Raw genomic sequence first — 13,947 nt, forward strand, 5'->3', positions numbered from 1 at the left:
TGTTTTATATTTTCTATTGCCCTAAATTCTGACTTATATTAGACAGTTCGGAGTAACATTTAGTACTTGAAACTTCACAAGTAATTACAAATAAATAAATGCTATAAATATTAAAAAATAGGAGCAATCTCAACTTTATCCTCACATTTTTCTGCTAAGACTTATTTAGTTACATATTGGGCTTATTTTAAAATTTAACCAAAATTATTTGATCTTTAATTATGTTTTTACCTAGAAATGTATATTTAAAAAAAAAGTGTAATTCCAGTTGTATTTATACTATTCAGAATTTCAGAAGTCTGTAATCCCAGCTACTCGGGAGGCTGAGGCAGGAGAATTGCTTGAGCCTGGGAAGTGGAGGTTGCAATGAGCAGAGATTGCACCATTGCACGTCAGCCTGGGTGACAGAGCTAGACTCACTGCACTCTAGCCTGGGTGACAGAGCTAGACTCCCTCTCAAAAAAAAAAAAAAAAAAAATAAGTCTGTCTGCTCCTCTGCCTTTTGTTTTCCTACTTTTAAGAGTAGTCTGCCTCTGCAAACTTTAGTAAAGTACTAAAATTAAGTGTGTTAAATGGTGTTAAGATATATATAAAAATTAATTTTTAAAGAGAGTTTAGATTGTTATCTTTAAATTTTTTCATAAATTTCATAAAACAGAAGTATTTCCTAATCATTAATAGGTTTTAATGAGCTTTAGTAGATGAGCAGAAATATCAGAGATATAAAATGATACTACACCAGCTTCCTTAAGAAGCTTTCTATTATTTCATAGAATCCTGCTTTATTCTCTTTCTTGAATTCATGCATGGCATTTAAAAATCTCTTAAAGATGGTCATCAAAAACAAACAAATTTTTTAAAAGATGGTATTTGACATCTCCCCTCCCTCCTCCTGCTTCTCTCAAGCACCAGTTTCCAGGTACCACTGCCTATAAAGCCTTTTCCAAACACAAATTTAATTTTTGAGTGTTGAGATTTTTTTGTGGTTTTTTTTAAGGTAATGTATTATCCTATGCAATGATACTGAGCTTTTGACTGAGAAATTGTGAAATCAAAAGTAAAGTATAGGAATTCCTTAATGGACATTTCAAGAACTTTGAAAGGCTATTGTAAGGGGAAGAAAGAGGGAAAATCTGTTTCAGTAGGAGACCTTCTCACCTCTTTACTCATAAGCCAGCCCGGGCATCATATGACTTCATCAGACTGCAACTTACTGTTCTCCCCTTTGCGGGGAGTGTCAAATGCTATAATAGAGTTCTCCAGTCTGAAGTCAGCGAAAGCTTCTCAAAGGAGATGATACCTGGCTAAAGGGACTTTCTTTCTGAGAAAGGGATCAGCATGTGCAAAGATGAAGGGGCATAAGGACTGACCAGTGGGTCACGGCAATGAGACATTTACTGCTGACCTCCAAGAGAAGACTTCCATTGAATGAGAGGAAGATCTACACTACTAATGATCAAACTGTGAGTGTTTTAGCTTTGTAGACTTATCAGGAACTTGGGAGATCAAGAAGACAGGATCAACAGGAGCTTTATCAGAAATGAAGAAAAGCATTTCTCCACAGTCCTAAGCTAAACCCTTTCTGCTAGTCCCAGTTCTTATATGTGCATCAAGGCAAAAAAACATTAATCAGACCAGGAATGTTTGACTGCTCATTCAAATTTGAAATAAGCAGCTTCCATTCTTCTAACCTTCCCTGGTGGGGCCATAACATTATCAATCAATATCAAGTCTGGCATATCATTGGCTATCACTATCCAGTGAGTATCTGAGGCAGCTGAAAGAAATTGGGGCATCCATTTAAGAATATTCATTTTCTATCATTATTTACTTAAATATGTAATATATCAAGATCTGTTAGACATATTTAAGTATATATACTTATATGAGGTTGGGGGTCCCTGCAAGAAGTACCAAGTGTTTCTAGAAGAAATGTACTTGAGTATAATCGCTGTGTAATCACTGTGAGAACAGAGTTCCATATCTGTCCTGTACATGCTTGTCTCTAGTACCTGGAGCAGTATCTGACACAGATATGTGTTGAGTGAATGGATGAATAAATAGATAGAAGGAAGATCCTCCAACTATGAAGTTTCTTCTTTTCTTCTGCTGCTGTTGAGTAGATGAGAGTGCCAAGAAATAAGACAGCAACACCAGGAAGAAGAACAAATTTGGGGTTTGAGTAGGGGTTGAAAGGATGACTGATTTATAAATTGGGTTTAGGAGCCAAGAGTTATGCTCTAGCAATTGGGTATAGTAGAAGATATTTAAATAAGAAATTGCTGATATTCTTGCAAACTGAGCTTTTCTATAAAATCATGAGTTTAGAATTCTTTATTTCAGAAGGAAAAAAAAAAACTTAGAAAGGTCAGTTGGAACCAAAAGGGAAATTAAAAAGCCACAGAGAGAAACAACTATGGTGTCCCAGGGTACATTTAAAATAAGAAGGTACTTAAGCAAAATCATTGCGTTGAGGACATTTTCTTAAATTGGATCAATTACCAGTGTCCCAGTCGATTCCACATGTCAAGAAGCTTGTCTACCTACCTGACTGACCCAGGCCTAAAAATGATAATAGCAACTTGGTGGAGTTATCTAAAGCTTGACAACCTTTCCTCACCAACCGGCAGCCCCACAGGACATATTAATCACTGCAGTTTTTACCTTGTACCAGATATTTAGAAAGTAAAACCGAAGAAATTTATTTCCATGTGTTTTGGTTGAAAAAAAGAGACGTTTCACTCAATCTATTCCAGAAAATATAGCCACTTTGGGACTGAACATTTCTTTCCATCTTAGCCCAAAGGCAAACACATTAGGGACGTTGTATGCAATTGGGGTGATAAAAATTGAGCTGTGGTCTAACCTATTGCATAATTTTCATTCTAAAATTACTTGACGCCGGACATAATGGCCCCATCAGTCAACCTATCATCTGGCTAGTTAAATGAAGTAAAATAACCTCAGCTGGTCTCAGAGGAGTGAGAATTCAACTGCCTGAGGGGTTGAGATTTCCTGAGAGTTTGTTCTGGATCTCTGTTGGGTCAGCCAGCATGCAATCTTACCTTCTGTCTCCACGGAAAAGCCCATTCAGGCCAAGGGAGAAGCTGCTTTAGATGAAGGCTGTAACCCAAGATGGAAACACTTAACCAGGCCAAAAACACTTTTTTCTTTTTGGTGGATCCAGTGCACAATGATTGTTCCTAATTAGGAGGTCTGACTTGAAAAGTTCTCCCCAAATGCCAGGAGAAAGTTCTCCTTAAGTGTCTTTGCAAAAAGGATACAGTGGGACAGAAAGTCAGTATTGATTTAAGGAACACAGCTGCATAAACAATGTTCATTCACTACAAGAAGAAAATTTATAGTATTTGTCAGGGAAAAGTAAACACGTTAGGGACTCTGTTTGTGACACAGTGTCACACATGATCCTTTGAGCCAGCAGGGACAAGAACAGATCAACAACAGAAGCAGCTTTCTCATGATGCTTGGGGTAGCACTTTTTTTTTTTAACCTAACCCATTTTCTGCTTCATATTTTAAGAGGCCATTACATTCAGACCATTGATACGTCTGTGGATGTTGGGGAAAGAGAGGAAACTATAGTGATGAGTCCTCTACCATCCTCATTCTCTTTACTTTCTGGAAAAGAAATTCTGAAAAAAAAAAAAAAGCTAAAAAGCTAAATTCTCTTAAGAATTTCAGTGGTTGTAGGCATTCACTCCTGAAGCTATTTTTCCCCCAGGTTTGGGATTTGGCCCAGCCTTACGGAAATGTTTTCCAGACTTTAAATTTCATGGAGAGTTAAAATTGGTTTTAAACCCAATACAGAGTTTCCATCTTTTAATTTTACAAAGAAAGGTCATCTAAACAAAACAATATGTTTCTACCATCTATTATTACCTTTGCTTTCTATAAGAAATGAATGTTTTAATACCAAAAGGGAAAGGCAAGAAAAGCAAGGATAAAAGCCTCAAAATAAAGGATAAAGCCCAATCCTTCTCATTTAGCTATTGAAAGTTGAAGACTATATCAGTAAGTGGCCCTGGTCCACAGACGGGCATTTGGAAATCACTGCATTAGGGGAAAGGCTACCGGGAATGTCTTGTGCCAAGGGCTGTAGAACACAGAGGTGTTTTGTTGTGTGTGGTTCATGCAGAGCTGTCATACCCGTAGCTGTTCATCATACCCTTATCTCAGCAATCTGTAAGTGTTGTAAAGGGGCCTTGGGAGGAATTCAACTGTTGTGAATTTTTTAGTTTATTTTAAAGTTTGGCAAAATTTATATTATACATCCCTGGATTCTTAAATCTTTAAAGCCCCGTGGAATTTCAAAGAGCTTAATGATGTTTTCCTTTTAATGACCTTGACCCCAGAAATTCATTTTTAAAAGTAGTGTTACAGAGATAGAAAGTGTTCTGAACATTTTCAGGATAACTTGTGGTACCAGTGAACATACACAGACTTCCTAGGGGTTCCATGCAGGAAAGTGTGTATGTGTGTGCTTGTATGGGTATGCATGTGTGTGCCTGCATCTGTTTGCATGTGTGTGCATGTGTGGCAGCTGGAAGCACCTACCAGGGAGAGCCCTACTTATGCTTGTCAGGGCCCCAGAAAACTGCAACTTACTGCTCTGACTTAAATTGGCAAACTATAAAGGTCACTTTTGGTCCTTTTTAGAAAACATCTAACCAGAAAAGGGAAGTGCAAATTAGAACAGTTTAGGCAGAAACTGAAAGTTAAGAACCGAGGGAAAGCCTTTAGAAAGAGAAGTAACCAGAGAGGTGAGAGGAAGAACACCAAGAAGAAGGAGTGCTCATATATGCCAGACTTCTTACAAGGAGTCCTCAGGCCTCCAGCAATCCATGGCTTTACTGAGAGCTTTCTCCTCTATATAGCACTCCTATCTATTAAATAGACATGCGTAAAATTGGCTAAAACCTCCTGTCCCAGAAAGGATTGTGATGATGGGCATTTCTGAGAGGGAAATCTGCTCACCTGTGAAACGTTCCTGGCAGAATCTCTGTGGCTCAGTCCAGGAAGAAAATGGACCCATCAAATGGGTTTAGCATTGAGGCTCCCTTCCTAGCCATTGCCAGCCTTCCAGCACTAGCCACATGGCCTGCGGATGCTAAGTAGGAAAGCCTAGCTGCCCCAACAACCTGATGTGTTTTAGCTTTAGGGCCTTACAGAGGGAAGCCTGGATCAGGAGTTAGAAGAACTGGACTTGTCTTCATATTTAAATATCTGTAAGATGTCTGGGCATGGTGGCTCATGCCTGTAATCACATCACTTCGGGAGGCCAAGGCAGGCGGATCACTTGAGGTCAGGAGTTGGAGACCAGCCTGACCAACATAGCGAAACCCCATCTCTACTAAAAATACAAAAAATCAGCTGGGCATGGTGGCAGACTCCTATAATCTCAGCTACTCCAGAGGCTGAGGTAGGAGAATCACTTGAACCCAGGAGGCAGCAGCTGCAGTGAGCCAAGATCATACCATCGCACTCCAGCCTGGGTGACAGAGCGAGATTCCATCTCAAAAAAAAAAAAAAAAATCTGTAAGATGAAGAAAGTTGGTGAATATCAGTGGGGTGTTTTGTTTTATTTTATTCACTGATTTACGGCATTTTTTTCAGTAGCAGAACCTATTTTCAATAGAAATGCGATTTGAAAATCAATATAAATGCATAAATATAGAAGCAGCTTGATGGTGTGTAGAAGGGGCTGCGGGAGTGGACACTGGATCTCAGACCTGAGGGGCCCCCGTGGACACTGCTGATCCCAACTGCTCTGAGAAACTCCTCTTGAGACCTCAGGCGAAGATGCGTTTCGGGTTTGACTGACATTCTTCCAGCCCTCACATCTGCTGACTCAGGGCTAGTGCTACAGAAATCCCACTTGGGTGTGCACATGTGGTTAACATTTTCAAAGGGGAGTTTTAGTCTGTATGTAGGGTAAAGGCAAGAAAGGCCATGACAAGATCAACAGTTTACTCAAAACTAAGCCCAAGAAAAGCAGTTATAAAGGTCCTGTCTCCATGCATCTGAGATGTAGCACAGCCCCTACCACAGTTATGTCTGCAGAGGGGCATAAACTTCAGTCTATAAAAACAAACAGCTTTACATCAATCACAATTAGGATTCAGGGTGTTACTTGTTGATATATGTGAATAGTTACATATAGCTATATATGTATAAATAGTTACATATAGCTATATATGTATAAATCCAGTTATACATATGTATGTATATGTATAAGTCTTCTCAGTAAAGCCATAGGTAAATAAATATTTAAAGTAATGGAGGAAATTCTTAACATGAAAGTAGCAAAGACTGTAGAATGACAGAAAAAAAAAAACTCTTAAAATTAAAACTTCTGCTTAAGGTTTGATTTGAGCTGTTGCCTTTGAAAACCCAAATGGTCCGAAAAGATAAAACACCAAATAAATTTCTTTTAAGCCCACAGCACCCGTTATTCCCACGTGATCCCTTATTCAAATACTAACCAGGCCCGCCCCAGCTTAGCTTTCAAGATCAGATGGAACCAGACACGTTCAAGGTGGTATGGCGGTAGACTAAGATTTTTCTGACTAATGCATGGATACCAGAACTCTTTGGTGTCTAGTTTGAGAGCTGTGTCATATGAAATATATGCTTACATTGATCTATGTGAGTTTCACTAAAATGCTGTAAGCTTCAGGAAGGATGACTGAGAGTTTAAATTTCCTTCCTTACATCACTAAAAAACTCTGTAATTTGTTTGAGACTTTTTATATCCAATATATATACACTTAGATAACTGATAGAGGTCTTTGCTTTAAACATCGAAGTGATAACCCTGGAATTATATGGTAAAATAAACAAGTGCTATGTTTTATGGCTCAGCTTAGGAAATACCATGCATTATTTTTCAATAGTTCGGTTTTCCACAGTGTATTTATTTCCTATAAATTATACAAATTTCCCTCTGATTAGATTGAAATAGAGATTCTAGGAGATTTTTTCCATAAAAGCATTATTATCTACTTTAAAAATAAAGAGCAAATGTCATTTTTTGATCTTTGAAATAATTAACTCATTTATATTAAGGAGACTGAGCTTCCGTATTTCATGGCTAGAATAACAAAAAAGAAATCACAAAAATGGCATTTTAAGCAATATATATTTTTAAAATTGGATCAAATTCAACATGGTAATTTTTAAATTAGTGAGGGATTACCAGTCTCACCTGATAGATCAAATAAGCGGTATATTTTAGTCTGAACTCCAGAAAAATGGATTAGAAATGTGAAAGGCTGGTTCTGTGTCTATTTGAGTGAAGTCATTGTCACCACTACAATATTTTAAGGGATCTCTTGTGAAGTGAAAATGTGGGAAATCACTTAAAAGTCAGACCCACACTTGGAAATATTCAGCTCATGCCATTTGTGATATGGGTTTGGGAAAGAGAAGTCCACATATAGACGTTCATTCTGTCAGACCAAGGTGAGAGAATGCTTGCTTTCACTTCAACCACTTAGATGAAGATTTTGATAATAGTCATTTTTTAATATAGAGCTTACCAACTTCATGGCATTATTCAGGTATGAACATTGCCAACAGATTTTACAAAAACAGTTTTATTTAGGAAATGAACTTTGGAAAGAAGAAAGTGAAAAAAATAGAAGTTGACTCCATGATTCCTTAGCTCTCCTCTACAAGGTAATCCAGTCTCAGTCCAGAAGCCAGAATCAATGCTGATAAAATGCTGAGCAACCCAGATGAATCATCTATCCACCCATCCATCCATCCATCCATCTGTCCATTCACCCAGGCAGCCAGCCAGCCAGCCATCCACTCACTCACTCATATTTTTAGAGGAACTAAAGAGTCTAGTTCCTGTGACTAAGTTGAGTTTTAGTTTATTTATATAAATTATGTTGTTTCAACAACAAACTAATAATAATGAACAATAATACCTAGCATATTGATAGTTTGGATAGTTGCAATCCAATTGTAAGTAATGATTACATGTCTAACATTAGACAAAGAAACAAAAAGAACATAAAGAACCCAACTGGGCCAACCAACATGGCTGTGGGGAATCAAGGTTCTGTATCTTGATTGTGGTGGTAGTTATACAAATCTATACACTACACAGAACTACACACACACACACACACTCGCATGAAAACTGATGAAAACAGTTTTCATCAGTTTTTACATGTATTCATGTGTGTGTGTGTGTGTGTGTAGTTCTATGCAATTTAATCCTGTGTATGTACTGTACCAATCCAGTTAACAGTACTGTACCAATGTAAGTTTCCTGGTTTTGCTATTGTACTACAGTCATACAAGTTATCATCATTTGGGTTGGGTGAAGAATTCATCAGACTCCGTGTACTAGATTTTGCCAGTATGAATCTATAATCTGTGAATAATTTATGAACAGAATCTATAAATCTATAATTCTATTTAAATAAAAGGTAAAAAATGGAGATATAGTTATCCAGACAAATATTAAAGTGTCTGAGTTATTTATTTGGCAAACTATTTTTCACTTGTGACACAGGTTTGCTAAGTCTCCCTCTTTTTCCCCCGCTAAGAACTCATTTTATTTGTTATCAACAGTGTTTAAAACCTGTAGCTAAAAGACATCTTGGAAATTGTAATGTAATGATAATTAATGCATAGAAGTCCATTTGGGAGCATGTTAGATACGTAATGATTACTTACAATTGCACGTCATTCTGAAATTTCTCATTTCTTTGAGTACCCATTGTTGACAGAAAAATCTCTACACTCAAAGATCTTTTAAACCTATGTATCAGTCTACTGAAATGAGGGGAAGAAAATGAGAGGGAACACCTGTAAATCATGTGTTTATTGATACAAAAAATTACACACACATATACGCACACATACAGAGCCTTACTGAGTTTATTGGATTTCTTATCAATTCTTTTTCAATTGTTTCTATACTGACTAGATCAACTATTGAGCAGGTTCATTCATTAAAACACCTGGAAACAATGGACTAGCTGTATTCTGCAAGCAGACTAGAGGGTGGCTTGCATTTGAGCTAGGCCCAAGAAATGTAGGAATGTTTGCTTCTAAATGCTCTAGATGAACTTGAAGTAGACTGTCCCACAGGCCCACTTATGGTGCATGTGAATTTGTGAATGTTTTGTGATTTAATGGTACAACATTTTCCCTAAAGAAGCAAGTCCCAGAAAACAGGAGCAAAACAACTTTTAGTGCAACCTCATGACTATGCAGTAATTCCAGCCCCATTAACTTTAGAGCTTCTGATACTACTAAACAACAAAACTACCCCACTTTTTTATGAAAAATTCAAAAATTTGCTTCAAGAACAGGAAATATTCTTGAGGGGGGCTGCAGAAAAGTAGAATTTTATAATATAAAGTGGGTATCATAGTAAACATTTAAATTTAATTAAGCAAAAGTGTGAGGTCAATTACATCAAATGTGTTCTGAGTTTGTCTTCAATACCCTCTTGTCTCTCATTCATTAATCTTATCTCAGCCCCTCTCTGTCTTGGGCCACAATCCACATAATTGTGGCAAAGGCAGTTAGAAGGCTATTAATTCCATTATGGTTTATATGACTGTTCTTTTATACATAAATAAAGTTAACAGAATGAGATAACTTTTATGTCATTCTCTCCCTTTCATCCTTCAATTAAACTTGCTGCAAGGCAAGAAAATGGATAGAATAGCTTATTTCTATTCCCTCTGAGTATGCCAGTTAATGCAATGTGAGTGTAAACAGTAATCCTGCTATACACTCATATACACTTCCATTCTGAGTTACACAGGAAATAGGTGTCTAACAAGTATCATGTAAACTGAGACTGGAAGAGAGGCAAGGGAATATATAAAAAATGGAAGGAAAAGAAAGACCAACATCTGTTAACTTTATTTATGTATAAAAGAATAGTTAGCCATAAAAACATAATGCCATTAATAGCCTTCTAAATGCCTTTGCCACAATTCTGTGGAATGTGGCCCAAGACAGAGAGGGGCTGAGATAAGATTAAAGAATGAGAGACAAGAGGGTATCAAAGACAAACTCAGAGGACTGAATGAGGCTGTGTATAAAAGAGCATCAGCACTTCCCAGACATTATGAAAAGTGTCGTTTGTGAGGAGCACTATATTTTTTCATTTGGGCAAATCAACAAACCAAGTGCATTTGAGGAATTCTTTAAGGTGGGTCTGTGGATATCCCAAGGACATTAATTTTCCAGATTATCCCACTGCTTTCTTCATGTTTGGGATTACAGCATCAGGCTTAGTGTACCTCTTTCCCTCTCCTCCCTCCATCTGCACTACCCCCGCCACACACACACACACACACACACACACACACACACACGGAGCCAGGCTTTGCTGTTCTCCTGTACTCTCAAGCTCCATTCAGAGCTGGAATACAGGTGCGGGGAGGCAGGGGTCTTTGCAGAACCTCCTCTCTCCCTTTTGTACCAATCTAAGCCAACATTGTCTTCTCCAACTTGTTTCTAGGATCCCTGTGAATTGGTTTTTCTGCCAGATACCCTTATGCTCCATAGGCATTTTGTAATGGTTTTTTTAAGGAAAAAGAAAATAAAGCCGTGATTATTATCAAAGTCTCCACCAAGTCAAGGGGAACAAATTATTGGTACTTCTGTGCCAGGAAAGATTTCTGCCAACCTTGGAAGTGTCTCCTGAATTATGACTGTATGCATGGAGCAGATATGAACTTGTCTGCAAAAAGAGAAATTTATAAACTATGGTTCAGCTTCAAATACCATTTCTATTGAGCAAAGCAGTAAACATGTCACATCCAACAAAGGTAAAGCTCTCTGGTAACACATTACTAGGGCTGTGACAGCCTAGACCTTTGGTTCTGGTATGTAGCTAAGTGAAACCAGGACTGTGGTAATTTCTTGGCTGTAGAATGGAACACTGGGATCCCTGATGAGGACACCCAGATGATATGGAACACTGCTAGTTGAAGTTCTGCTGAATTAAATGTGTCTTGAAACTCACGGATCTACAAGATTTGTACTCCTCTCAGATAGATTTACTGCATGAGGATCTGGCACCAGAGCATGAAGGAAAAATGGAAAATGGAGCCAACTGTTGGAGGGAATTTTAAGATGTGGAAGATTTGGTTCTTGCAGTCCTATGTTCTGTCAGAAGCAAGTGTCCAGATGGCTTCCTACCCTCCAAAGGCCTTCATTTAAATCAAGAAATGGAAAACAGCCAAAGGAACCTGAAGATAGTTCCTCAATCAGTGTAAGGCAGGCAGTCAAAAGGATGTAAGATAAGCTGATCTGGGAGCTCTTGGAGCTCCCAGGAAATGACAGAATACAGTGAGGAGAGCATCTCAAGACAAGAGCAGGGGACAAGTACCATCTTGTCACTCCTGTATCCAGCTCTAATTAAAAGATCACCAGTATGTCCCCAACTTTTATTCTATAAGAAAATGTGTTTCCACCATCCAGAAATTCATTACTATAGATCATCTAAAAATAAGAATTAAAGGAAATAGGAGGGTGAAACAGTTAAGGAAATTCAATGGAGAAAACATCAGATGATGTGACTTTTTTCAGAGTTATAAAAGGACATCCACAACCTGTCTTTATGCACGTGTCACACATTACCCAAGGTACTACATGGTCTTAAATTTAAAAAACACAGTCTGACTTTGAAGTGAGAGAGAAAAGGAAAAGCACTACATGGGAAAATTGAGGAGAAAAGGCCACTCAGAATGGCCCAGGCTGGCCCAGTCATTGTTAGGATGACTATCACAATGATTAATCATTTATTGAGTGATTGCTACATGATTGTTTTTAACTCAACATCTGCCTAAAATGCACTGATCAATTTAATCCTTAAAATGATTCTTTTCACTTTTTTTGGGTTTAGATATTTACCAAAAAACGTAAGTGACTAACCACATGACTTAATTCATCAAATATTTATTGAGCTGTTAACCTGTTCTAGGCACTGCTGCTGCTGAGAATACAGCTGTGAACAACATCCCTGGCGCTTTCGTTCTAGAGAGGAAAAACAGGTGTGTTCATTTCTTATGGCTGCTGCAACCGATTACGGCAAACTGGGTGGCTTCTAACAATGGAAATGTATTCTCTTATGGTTCCGAAGACCAGAAGCCCCAAATCAAGATGGACCCAGTGCAGCACTCCCTCTGAAGGCGCTAGAGAATTTGCTCCTGGCCTCTTTCAGCTTCTGGTAGCTGTCAGCATTCCCTGACTGTCGGCCCGTCACTGTACTCTGTTCCCATGGGCACATTGCTTCCTCCTCTTCTGCCTGTGTTCTCTCCCTTTGCCTTTTTCTTATAAGCACATTTGTGATGGCATTTGGGGTCCACCCAGATAATCCCAAACAATTTCACCACAATATCCCTAATGTAATCACATCTGTTACCATCTAAGGTAATATTCACTTCATTGCAATATATGATAATATTCACAGGTCCCTTTGATTAAGATAAACATAACTTTGGAGGCCACCATTTAGCCACTACACAAGGCAATAAAAACATAAACAAATTCAGGCCATCATGAGAGCAACAAAGAAAACAAAGCAGGGAATAGGGATAAGAGAGTAAAAGGGGATGCTATTTTTGCTGAGGGAGCTAGAGAGGGCCTCCCTAATGTGGAGGCTTTGGAGCAGAGACCTCCTTGAAATAGATGAGAAACGTTGTTCTGGCAGAGGGAAGAGCAAGTGCAAAGGCCATAGGATTAATCGTTGTCGTATTTGAAGAGGTGAGTGGTAAAGAGACTCGTGTCTTAGGTGTGTAGTAGGAGATGGTTCCAAAAGGCAGAATTTGGATTTTATTCTGAGTAAAAAGGGAAGCTATTGGTAGAGCAGAGACATAATTGATCTAACGTTTTTTACTGTGGCTGATGTGTGGAGAATAGACTATAGAGAGCAGAGAAGTACTATGACCCCTCAGAGAGGTACTGCAATATTCCAGACAGGAGACAATAGTGCCTAGGACCAGAATAGTGGCTATGGAAGTAGTGAGAAGTGATCTGATTTGAGACATGTTTTGAAGGTTGACCCAACAGGATTTGCTGATTGAGTGAATTTAGGTGACACTAATAGGGAAGTCAAGGATGTCGCTAATGTTTTTTGCCTGTGTGACTGGAAGGATAAGAGCCATAGCCAACTGAAATTTGAAAGATGGCAGAGAAGCAGTCTTGGGAATCCATAATTCCATTTTGGAATTTGAAGTGACTTTCGGCATCCAAGTAGAGATATTCTGTAGTCAGTTGAACACAGAAGTCTGGAGCTCAGGGTGAAAGACATACATTGGGCATCATTAGTGAATAGCCGGTATTGTAAATCACCAACTAGTAGGTGTAGTTAGAGAAAAGGACCAAAACTAAGCCCCAAAGCACTACATAATTAAGAAATCAAGAGATGTGGAAGAACCAGGACAAAGGTCTGGAAAGTAAGCCAGTGAAGAAGTAAAACCATGAAAGTCTGTTGACCTGGAAAACAAATAAGAAAGTGACTCAAGGAGGGAATAGTCAACCGCATCAAAAGCTGATGATAGATCAAGTAATATGAGGATTATGAATCTACCATGGAATTTATCAGTGAGACAGTCATCAGGAGTCTTGACAAGAGAAGTTTTGATGGCGTTGTGGGCACAAATCCATTTGGAGTGGATTCAAAAGGGAATCGGACAAAAAGAATTGTAAGTAACTAATTTGGACAATTATTCCAATGAGTTTTGCTGTTAAGAGGAGCAAAAAAAAAAAAAAAACAGTAGCCAGAGGAATTTTTTTTTGAATTGGAGATACTATAACATAATATCATGCTGACTCAATGATATTATGAGAGGCAAAAATTGATAATGCAAGCAAGAGAATGAATGTGAGTGAGAAGGGACAGAGTCCAGAGCCTTAGTGGCCAACCAGCCTTGCACAGGAGCAG

The 13,947-nt window shown here is 38.3% G+C and overlaps 1 long non-coding RNA gene across 1 annotated transcript in view; it reads left to right on the forward strand.

Moving 5' to 3' along the window:
- The first annotated feature begins 1,306 nt into the window (after positions 1 to 1,306).
- The window catches only part of LOC134757006 (uncharacterized), a 42,057-nt gene continuing 29,416 nt past the window's right edge, over positions 1,307 to 13,947 (forward strand). The window contains exons 1-3 of the long non-coding RNA XR_010130582.1: positions 1,307 to 1,463; positions 2,010 to 2,176; positions 11,986 to 12,055. This is a non-coding gene — a long non-coding RNA (uncharacterized lncRNA). The remainder of the gene's footprint in view (positions 1,464 to 2,009; positions 2,177 to 11,985; positions 12,056 to 13,947) is intronic.

Source organism: Gorilla gorilla, chromosome 14 (genome assembly GCF_029281585.2).
Source record: "Gorilla gorilla gorilla isolate KB3781 chromosome 14, NHGRI_mGorGor1-v2.1_pri, whole genome shotgun sequence".
NCBI classification, from domain to species: Eukaryota; Metazoa; Chordata; class Mammalia; order Primates; family Hominidae; genus Gorilla; species Gorilla gorilla.